The sequence below is a fragment of the Struthio camelus genome, chromosome 1, assembly GCF_040807025.1.
Source record: "Struthio camelus isolate bStrCam1 chromosome 1, bStrCam1.hap1, whole genome shotgun sequence".
Taxonomy (NCBI): domain Eukaryota; kingdom Metazoa; phylum Chordata; class Aves; order Struthioniformes; family Struthionidae; genus Struthio; species Struthio camelus.
The window spans coordinates 207,168,013-207,180,159 of NC_090942.1; positions in this window are offsets into that span (position 1 = coordinate 207,168,013).

The following is a 12,147-nucleotide window of genomic DNA, read 5'->3' on the forward strand; positions in this document are numbered from 1 at the left end:
CTTAGATTGCTGGGGTTGGCCTTGGACCTGGCTTGCTGGTCTTGCTGGACTGGCCTTGGATGTGGTCTTTGCCCGGCGATCCCTGGGCTGTTAATAGCACCCATTGGCATCAACTCCCTGCTCTGCACGGCTGCCTCCAGCACCTGCAGGTGTGGTCACTGCCCGGTCAGCACCGTGGCCCCTTGGCTCCTGGCTCACCTGCCCCATGGTGCGCTTGCTGTACCCTGACAGCGGACACCCTTCATAGCATTCCCTTACATACACATGCATGCTGCCCTTAAAGACATGCAGAGTTTCAGTGGATCTTGGCTTTTGGAGCAGTTATATTTTTGCACATAATGGCTATACAGAGCTTTCTGACAGCTAAGAGGACAGAGGTCCAATCTACTTACTTCAAATATACACTGCTGAACCATTTACAGTAGGTATTAGCCGTATGTGACTCGGACAGCTAAGAAGTTCTCGTTCTGTGCCGTATTTTGAAAACCTGTCTAGAGAGCTCCCTGAATAAGATTCTCTGCAAGCACATGAGTTCTGTATGTCTTCAAATCCCGTTGCTTATAAAAGCATAGAAGCATTTGTGCTTGTTTTAGCATGCATATGATAGACACCTGGTAATCTGCAGTAGCCATGCTGCTAGATGGCAAAGAGACATTTGGGGGAAAGGAAGGGACATGAGGCTTCAGAAACATTAATGAACTCACTAAGTAGTTTCAGTCTGAAGAAAAGCAGAGCAGGTGAGGTTCTTAAAGCTTTTGGTGATGAGTGCAAAACCCAACCTCTTCCTCCATGGTATGGGAGATGGGCACAATTCCCTTTGACAGGTTGATAGGATTTGTTTCTATATCTTCCACAATATAGGAAAAAGCCCTAACACATGATGGACACTTTTTAATGAGAAACTCATCTCTCCTCTTGAAAATGCTCCATTATATAAACAATTGATTATCTGCTTAGTAGGTCAAAGACAGGAATCCAGCTGAGTTATTTCCTAGTATGATGATCAAAATAATCATCTGGAAGATGTAACCAAGCTAGTGCAGAGCTGTTTTGGGCCTTTTAGCAGAAAGATTAAAAAAATAATTATAACAGATCACTATTCTTTTCTTCTTGTGCTCCTTACTTCCTTTCTGTACTCCATCCCTTTTATATTCATGTGGAGAAGTGGGGAACTAATGGAGAAGGGGAACTTCCTGATCCTTTTTACTCTCCAGCTAGTATTATCCCTGGTACTGCATTGTTTTCCTGTTTCAGTGTGTGATGGCACTGAACTAGATTTTCTGTCTGTTCTCATTCCATTTAAAACTCAAATCTTATTGCTTATGCACTAAGAGTTCAGGAATGTCTTTCTACTTTCTGTACCCCAGTAAATAGTACTTCAGGTTGTAGCTTTCCAGATGTATTATCTAAGATTTTTTTTTTTATATTTGATTCTCATTTTGTTTTTGTTTTGTGCTCCTGTTTATGTCTGTATTATTAGCTAGGGGTTTGCAGGTGTTGATGTCCCAGGTTAGAATCATTTTAAAAGTGTGCAAATATTCTTTTTTATTCCTATACGACATCAGTGAAAATAAGACACGGCCAGGTACCGGTTCCTGCAGCAGCTCAGGTGTGTCCCATTGTTCTTTGCAATACTCTTTATGATGTAGTCTTCCAGTCAGTTTTCAGGCCACGTCAGATTATTCCAACCCAAACCCATTTACATTAAACTTTCTGGAAGGTGCTCTGTGACGGAGAATTGGATTTGTTCGTACTGCCCTAATTCATTTCATTTTCAGGCAATACTGCATGAATGGAAGGACTACTTCTACGTATGATACTTTAAATTTTCTTTACTATATTGATACTTTTAGCAAACACACATTTTTTCCCACATATTTTACCTAGATAACTTCTTTTTTCTTTTAGATTGGACAAGTTGCTGAAGCAGCACTCTGAAGAATGGTAAACAGATGTTTTTCTTTTACACTTGCTCTTAACAATTTTTGCCTTTGCACACTAGTCAGTGTTGTTGTTACACCTGCAATAAATAAGGTTATTGCTAAGTGTGCAGTATTTCCTAATTTCCAGGCTTTTAAAAGAGGACTAGGTTGCTGCTGCTTTGATACTCATATCCTTAACATCCTTCTCCTTTCTCTTGGCTTAATTATCAGATATCCAAAAGAGCTCTGTGAAATTTTCCTAGAGTTCTTTTCTTAGGGTACACTTAAGCCAAAGTGCAAGATACTAGCATTACTGAGTTAAAAAGGTATTTCAAATCCTTAGGGGTACCCTTTAGAAACACAAGGACAGCACATTTCTTCTATATCCTTTTTTTTTTGTTGTTTTTTGACCTCCTCTTTTGTAGAAACGAATGTGGAATTGGTAAGTTATATAGCACTGTTTACTGAAGTCTGAAGTTAATGTTTACCTAAAGATTAAATTCTTTTGTTCTGGGGAACGCTATCCGCTTTGGTGTCTCCTCAGCAGCATAAAAGGGCAGCAGAATTTTGATGGTCATTTCTCCCTTCAGCACAGGACTGGAAATTAATCAGTCTGATGGCCAAGACACAGCTATATCACGATTAAAGTTCTATTTTAGAATTTAGCTGAAGACATGCACTAAATAATTATGTTATAGAATATCCTTTAAAAACAAAAGCAAAACGTAGAGTATAATGGTACAATTTTTCATGGTATGCTGATGTAAGATTAATTATCGTGGAGAAAATAAAATTGAAAATTTTCCGTTCTACTGACTCTTCCCTTCTTCCAGTCTAAAATAATTTCTCGGTTGTCTTAGTACTCTTTTATATGAAATTTATAATCTTTGGCTGCAGTGTTGCTCTTCATATTCTTTATAAAATTTCACAAATATATAGGTAGAATTTGCCTGTAGAATATCTCATATTTTAAGGTATTGTACATTGTGCATTGTACATTGGCCAAAATATGTTCGTTCAGGTAAGTATATATATATAAAACTCGACACAAATACTTCATGTTATTCACTTCTGTGGGAAGCTAAATCACTGAGTTAAGAGAAAAAGACTTGTTCAAATTGTTTTGAACAATTTTCTTAAAAAAATCAGACCAGGGATTCTGATCTCTTAGAATTAGAAAGTATTTATTCAAGTTTACCCTGAATGCCTAGTCTCATTAAATGAAGGCTAGCAACTACTCTCACTGAACTGAGATATAAGATTAGGATGGTAGATCATATGCTTCATTCTGCCAAAACACACACCTGTCTGTTGGAAGAACTATTGAATATGATTTGTATAGCATAAGGTCTCTGGCTTGCATAGAAAACTAGCCATAGTTAGCATCCAGCAGCAGAGCTATACCCGATGAATGTGTCTAACCCACCTGGAGCCCTCCCTATATTTTAAGCTTTCATGACATCTTGCAGTCATGAATTCCACATTTTCATTTCATTTCATTCCATGTTTGGTCTATGCTTGTTTCCTGATAATTTCTTCGAATGTACCCTAGTTCTCCTATTATGAAGTATAAGGAATAACCATTCTTTCTTCCTTTTCTATGCCAATTGTAATTTTACAGGTCTTTCTTTATCATATTCTTTTGCTCATCTTTAGTGTATTTACTTTCCTGTCATATCATTGTCCTCAACTCTTTTTCTAATGACCCCCAATATACTGCTACAAGTTGAACTGCTGGTAAAGTATTTGCTTGATATTTTCAGAGGAGTATCTACAAGCTTTCTTAGTGCTAATGGCTCTTTCTTAGTGCTAGTAGCTGAATTGGAGTCCATCCTGCTTGCATTACTTCTCACTTTGCTATTGAATTTTAGCTTTCCATTTTATCACTTGGTCACTGGATTCTGCTAACAAGATGGTAACAAAAAAAAACCCTTTATTCTTGCAAGAAAAAAAAAGTCAAAAGTTGAGTTTTCAATTGTCTCCTACCTTTCAGTGACATTTTCATGCTAAAACCAGTGTCTATAACTGTCACTAGGTCAGCAGCTGTCATAGGACAGAGTGACTTCTGGAAAAGAAGTGTTTGAGGCATTATTATCAGGGATATTTACACTGGTGCAAGAATATCCACAGACCTCTACAAGATCCCTGACTTTGAAAAGAGGAGGCTAAGAGGTTTTCACGGCAGTTTTCACAGTAGGTCTTTACATTTCCCTGTAATTGCATCTCTTTGCACAGATCTATGGGGTCCAGATTTCTCAGTGAACTCAGTGCTGTAAAAGGCCATTAAAAAGTCTGATTATTTGCTTTAAATAGTAGGAAAGCAGGGCTTATTTTTGAATATGACCACTGTATCTGTCTACATTAATTGACTGAAACAATTAGGAAGCAATAAGGGAGAAGGTTTAATTCATGCTTTTTCTCTGTCAGATTTTCTTCCATTCATTATTTAAAAAAAAGCATAATGAACAAAAACTTTTCACAAAGGATTAACCTTGGTGGAATTGCATTCTGTATCGAAAACTTTTTCCCTTTAAATTTTTCTAGCCATCTTGAGCCATTTAGGATCAGGTGCAACTGAACAAGCTCCCCAGTTTCAAGAAACAGGTCTATAGCAAGAGGATCCAATGATAAAATAAAAATAGCTAAATGGCATATTTAAGATGTCAAAAAAAAAATCAGGTCAAATGGAATGTTCCATACTAAAATAGACCTTTTTTTGAGGAATAGCTGCATTATGGAAGACAAGAAGATATTTTCTCTTTTACTCAATAACTCAATGGCTAGAAGATACTCTGAAGAGTCCTAGAAAAATGGACTTTGGGGATAGAATATACTGTTGATTAAAATAATTGAAGCTGTTTCTGGAGCTCTCTCCCTCCAGCTGAGTCAGGAATCAAGGGTCTTTACATCATAAATCATGAGGAGGATCCTCCACTTATTTTAAGGAGAATTTTGCCTATTTTCCTGGTACTTACAGTCTCTGCAGTCAATGCAAATAGTTGAATGAATTTTCTCATGGGAATCTTATCTATTCTTCAAGGGAGAAAGTGAGATTAACTCTACAGCACTCTGAACAGGTTACTTGCTTGACAAGAGAGAGATCTGTGAGCACACTCAGTCTTTCTGACTGGAACAACAGTCTTCTGCTGTTTACTTTGTCAGGGGAAGGAATGCAGGAGGTTAGAAAGATGTCTATTGTCTATTTTGTCTATTTTTAGTATGCTGTCCACAAAATGGCTTAAACTGTGTTTTTATTATTCTTCTGAATTTTTTCTTGAAGAATAGGTCTTCCCCTCAGATCAAGAAAGGGCCCACACTTCATTTTACTTGTAGCAGTCCTCTAACTGATATGCTGCTCTTGTTGATTACATTCAACTTGACTTTGCATACTGAGAAGCTTGGAAAAAGGGTAGGGAAATACACACCATTCTGCTCTGGTGGGGGGACTTTTCATACCCTGCTCTTAATCTCCCCTTCTCATGTCGCGCTGATGCTCTGCAGCACACTACTGAGATTTATTTCATGATGAATTACATGATTTATATTTTAAAGTGAATCTCTGAAAATTCTAACTTTTTTCTGTAAATAGCTAATTGTGCTGTTTCTTTTCCTCTAAAGCCAGGATATTGCATGTGCCAGCAATGTCAAATCAGAAGTTTTGAACAGATTCTTCCTTACTCACTCACACTGATTACAGATTTTTATTTTTCTCTCTCTATTTGGGCACAAACAGAAACACAGGAAGTTCTGTCTGAACATGAGGAAAAACTACTTTCCTGTGAGGATGACAGAGCAGTGGACCAGGTTGCCCAGAGAGGCCGTGGAGTCTCCTTCCCTGGAGACATTCAAAACCCACCTGGACACAATCCTGGGTAATGTGTTCGAGGTGACCCTACTTGCGCAAGGGGGTTGGACTAGACGATGCCCAGAGGTCCCTTCCATCCTCAACCATTCTGTGATTCTGTGATTCTGTAATTCCCAATTTTCCTTTTGTAACCATTTTACTCTTTCTAAACTTTTTTAACCTTTTATTAGCCATCAATGCAGTAGCCATCTTCAGAATGCCTTAGTTATGCCATTCTGTGTAACCAGAACTTCCTTAACTTCTGTAACCTTAGGTTGCTAGTACCTGAGGAGTGGAAGAGGGAAACTTGGTGCTTGAGTAATAAAGGTAATATTTAATACTTTTCTCCAGTTTTAGCCATCACATTAGACCAGACTTTGCAGGTATTAAGCAAACTATGTAATACAATGGTCTGTGGATAATAGTACTCAGTAAAAAATATGGCTTAGAGACAAAGCATAGCCTTCACAAAAATTGCAAATGGAATGCTGCCACAGGCTATTTATGCAATAAAGTGCTACTCTATTGGAGTGAAGATGGAAGAAAATGGTCTGAGAACATGGACTATATTTCTGTTGAAGCTTTGTGTCTTGTGAAATAGAGGCTTTTCGTAATGCTTATGTAGCTGGCCTTTCAATAAAATATTTGTTGAATTAGGTCAGGCTTTTACTGAAACAAAATGTGTATGAATAGTTCTAGTTGCAGTAAAACTGTTAATTAATCCCTTTCCTGGGGAAATATGTGAAAAATAATTAAAAAACTGGAAATTTTTTCCTGGCCTAAATTTACAGGGATTGCTTAAAAACTTTTCCAGGAAATTAGCAGCTTGTCTATCTCTTGTAAAGAAAGATTGTCCTATTAGACAAGGCTATACATCTGAATAATACAGCATGACCTTTTGAGGGGCATAGTGGGTATTTCAAATTATTTCTGTTCATTCCTCACTGTCTGCAAAGCCTTGGCATTGACGAGACCCTCCAAGGGAAGGAAATAAATCATTTCACAAGGTCAACCAATCTTATCTTAGCACAGAAGGCAATACATGCACAGGTGAGTATCCGTCCTTGGCCTTACACTGAGCCACATAGCTACAGTGTCTTAGACATTTAGACCTTATGTCTGCTCATATCTGCAGTACTGGTAGATGTTGAAATACTCATGAAGAGGTGGCACCTCTGCCACCAGACATACATATTGCTGTGTTGTGCAGTGCAAATATCTCTGTATGTGCAGAAATATATACATAGCTCTCAAACGTACCACAGATGCTGTTTTAGCCCTTTTCAGTTTATTCTCAGTCGTCCTGCAGCTATTAACAGAATGAAATGTGGCTGATGACCTTTCCTTCAAGATTAAGAAGCAAAACTAACATATTTACCATAACTGGTGAGATTATTTTCTTCAGTTTAGTTTTCTCTTCAACAACTTCTGCTTTGTATTGGAAACAGTTTTTAATGTTACCCTATTTTTATACAGTCATAGCATGAAGAAAAAAATCAAGTGGAAGTAGCTGACTATATTTTCTTCTGAGCTTATATCTAACATTGTGGTAGATATTCTGGAATATATAATTGAAGGTCTCATCTGGGTCGATTCTTGTAATTGCAGGAACAGAGAGAGTGTGGAAGATATGTGCCACTTGAACACTAGCAACTATCTTACTGCAATCTGATTTTTTTCTGGCTGACAATTTGTGTATCCATTTTTGCACCATAAAAATAAGCATGATAGGATTATTGACGGTGTTCTGGATATCCACTTATAAGAGTACTCCTGATCAAGCCAAGTGTTGAAGTGTCTCAATATAGAAAATGTTGGGATACCATGGTGATTGGCTCTGTAAAAATCTATACCCTGCCAAATTTCAGGGATTAGGAGCAGACACACTCTGCAATATATTTTGTGAAAATCAATTGGTGGAAAAAGAAGACTGCAGCATACAAGTACTGTGACTTTCTTCATGAGTCAACATTCACCTTATCAGGTCAGCTGTTTCGAATGTCACTGGAACACGAATGTAGAGATCAAGAGCTGAGCAGAGCCTCCAACAAGCCATATGCTAATTTCTGAGACATTTATAGTGTAGTGCTGGAGACTAAAGGCAATGCTTTCCCATGCATTTGATCTGTCCTTCCACCAGGGCTCATTGCTCTGAGACTCCAATGAGCTCCTTTAACCAGTAGGGACTGTAGTAGTGGAGAGAAACCCTTCAGCCTTTAACTCAAGCTTCCTGATATCTGGATGCCAGCCTGGTCTGTGTCATATAAAAACTAGATATAGGTCCTCTATCTCCACCACACCAGCTAGAAGATTGTTCCAGAACCTTGCTCCTCTGATGTTAAAATATTTCCTCTAATTTTCAATCTAAATTTGTGTCGAGTTTATTTATTCTTGTGCCAATTTGCCCTTCAGTCTAACTAGTTATTCTACCTCCTTGCTGATTCTCTTTCCTTCTGACACTGTCCTACCTCATTCTTACTGCCATCCCTTCATTGTGTAAGACAGTCATAATTGCTCTCGTCATCCTGGCTTTCATTTTGGTAACCTAAACAAATTATACTTTTTCAAACCTGCCTATGAAGTCAACCGTTCTCATTTCCCTGTTCATTCTAAGAAACTTTTGCTGCTTCTTTTCCAATTTTAACACCTCTTTTTAGAGTGAGGATAACTAGAACTTTATGGAGTTTCCAGATGAAGTCTCGTGAGTACATTGTACAATGGCATTAATAATTCCTGAGCTTCTGCAAATACTTTTTCTGATACACTCTACTCCTGTAGAAATTTTTGATATTTAACGTTCCATCTCTTGGGTGAGAGGGATTGCAACTTCTGTCTTTTACCTCTGTTTGTGTTATGCTCAGCTCAATAGATGCTCATCCTGACTTGGAACTTTAGGCCCTATTGTAAGGTTTAATATTACATTTTATTAGTAGTATTGATGAAATATATCTCTCTGATACATGTTTGAGGCTATTGGAGATACGTTTTATTAATCTCTAGTGACTTATTTCTCCCTAAATTTTTCAGTTAATTTTCATTCATGTTGAGTTTGCATGTGTTCATTTTAGTAGTAATAGTTGTACTGCTGTGCCCTCTAGCAAATGTAAAACAGTTTAGAAATCTTCCTATTGCATATTCAGATCTTGGTGCAATATAATTGTAAGATTCAGTCTGTGTATAATAAAGTGTGCAGACTTTTTACTGGAACTAAATAAACGGTAGTCAGCATTACAGCAACTTGTAAATAATAAAAGTAATGTTTATAATGAGTTCTAGTGAAGCTGCTATCTGGTTGACAACATATTTATGAGATCTAGTGTAATTTCATTTATTCTGTGACTCAAATGAAAAATGTGTGTGTATATATACATATATACACACACACATTATTAGAGACTATATAGCCTGCAACATTGCTGCAAACCAGCTAGAGAGATGGAAGAAGGTCAAAAACCGACTAGACTTTCTGATGCAATAAAATAGGCTTTTACTGCATATAAAATGAGGTCTCAGGACTTTAAAGTCAAATATTGCAAGACTGAGACATATAATTACATATATTTGCTTTCATATAGCCACAGCAGTACTGTTTAATATTTGTAAGCATATATTATATTTCTTAGGTTACTTAATATGTGCTGTGCGTAAAGATTACATTTACTTAATTTGAAAAACAATAAATCTAAAGAAATGAGCACTGAAATTTGATATTTGAATCACTATAATCTGTAGCCCTGCATTACCCTAACCCTAACTCTGACAAACCTGGGACCTCATTTTGAGGGGACCAGGTACAAGAAAGATGGAGACTGGATGGTCATTCTGATATTAATAGAGTTCTTGCCATTGCAGGTCAGTAGAATTAAGGAACAGTTGCAGGCTGCCTATTGTTCCTCAGGGTAGATCACTGTACATAGTTTTTGATGCCTTTTGTTAATGGAAGTGTTATGCAGTGACCCTTCACTCTGGGAAAAGTGATTTAAAATTGTCAACTTTTGAAAAATCATCTGGTGAGGCTTTTAGGTGGACTGGTGCAAATATCAGTCAGAAGTTCCAGATGCAAGTTTCTTATTGGAAAAGAAGTGTGACTCTTTTTATTGATATTCTTAAAACACTTAAGAATGGAAAAGAAATCTTATGGTCATAGCTAAATGATTACTGTAGTAACAGTATTTAATGAAACTACTGATTCATTTGCTATTCATCTGTTACTTTTTAATTTTATAAGTAGATTAAAAGCAGTCTCAGGGGGAAATATCTTTTTGTTTGTTTTTGTGTAGTGTGTAACACCAAAGGGTCTCTAAAGAAGTATATAAATAGCCTAGATTGTTGCCTGGACTAGGAATAAGTTGACAGAAAGGGACATGAGCTCAATGGCTTTGCATATTCTAGGTATGAGTGTACTATGGAATGTATAATTAGGTGTAAAATACAAATCTGATTTTTATATGTACCGTTAGAAGAGGAATAAAAAGATGTACTACAAGATAACTCAATTTTCTTACACTGTAGCTAATTTCTCTGCAAGCTGTTTCTTCAGCACTGGGCCTCAATTCATTTATAGAAAATGAGGGTAACATTTTTCTGTGTTACTAAATTGATTTGATGACAACTCTCTAATTTATGGTGATAGGGAATTCATAAGCATCTCAACAAGTTGTTTTACACGTGAAACATTTTTAAGACTCCTGAATGCTAGTAGTTATTCTGCATTTCAACACATGAACTACCTCAGATGGTTTTAAAGGTTGACCACCATAACATGTATTCCTGAAGCCACTGAGAATACTGGCATCTCTGAATGTGCATTAAATCAGGCAACGATTCAACGAATCACAGTTATATGACCTGCTGCCAAGAAAGCCTCAAACATATGTTCTAACAGACAGTACTAAGTGATATAATATTTTTTAATAAAGATTTTGACTGGAAATATTAAAAATGAGGAAAATATTTTTGAGAGAAGTGGAAATATTTAACTTTTCAAGTCAAGTGAGTGATAGTTACAAAACTGGTGCTAATAGCAGAAGAGAACCTTTCTTCACAGAGCATAATAAGTGAACCTAACAGAATTCAATTCAGGCAGCCAAATAAGAACTGGACAGAAAGAGAGGGTAGATAAAATAGCTGGTGAAAATGTTTAGATGTGGCGAACACCAGCCTTTGTTCAAGGCAGGCTTTGTACAAAGGCCTGTATGGTGTGAACGTACTGGAAAGATGAAAAGCAGTGAGAAAGTTGAATATCTAACGTCTATATATACCGCTTTCAAAACCCTGAAGATACAAAAAGGATGAAGAATAGATTTTGCTAATGCATTGAAAGTGAAGATTTAACTAGCAAAGATTATTAAAATTGATTAAGAATGTTTGCATTGTTTTTCGTTAATATTTCTCTGGTCCTTAATTCATGTATGTAAAAGTAAGCTATGCGGCCAGAGACATAATCGTAAAAATATGTGAGTCTTCAGTTCTTCATGAAATTGACACTGGAATTTTGGTGCTATTGAAATGACGGAAAAATTATCTTACTGAAAAAACACACAATAGTTTTTCTGTAATAGTTGTCAACAGTTTTTTTTTAAATATCAGATGTTTATTATATTCTGACCTGGATACAGCTTGCACATCTGTGAAGTTTTATCCAAATAAGCACTATGTAAGGGACTCTTTTTGTCCTCAACACAATGTTATTTGGCCTTTTGAATAAAAATTTCAAAAAATTGTAAAAAATTGAATGAAAAGAATAACTATCTAATTGGTATATCACCAAAGAATGAAAGAAATATTAAAAAAAAAAAAAAACCAAGCTGACAACACTGGCCTCTAAAGTGACAATTATAATGCATAATAACTGATAAACTCTGAGAAGTCAGCTCCGTAAATAATCATAAGACAGTCTGGTGCTGAAAGGAGCAAGCACTGACAGCTGTCTTCGTTAGGATTAAGACTGAGCCAAGTGTAAGTTATCAGTCACCTTAAAATATGTGATTCAGAAGAATTCCAAATAGACAGCAATGAGATGAAAGCATAAAGCTTTAGAATACCAAGTTATAAACTGAATTTATTTCAATTATTAATTTATGTTGGGATATAATGTTAAAATTAAGGATCAATGTACCCATCTTAGTTTCATTTCATGACCAATTCAGTATCAGTCAGGAGTGATCATCTGTGGACTGATCATCTATATCATTCACCACTCAGGGTATCTCAGTTTTTGCCATATGATCATCAAAGACCGGGACAAAGTAACTGAAGGAAGAAAGAACATACGAAAGAGCAGATCAGCTAAAACATAGAGGTAGCTGAAAAGGAATGAAGCAAAAATCTACTCTTTTATTGAAAAATGTAAGTACATGACAGGAAAAACCATCACCACTA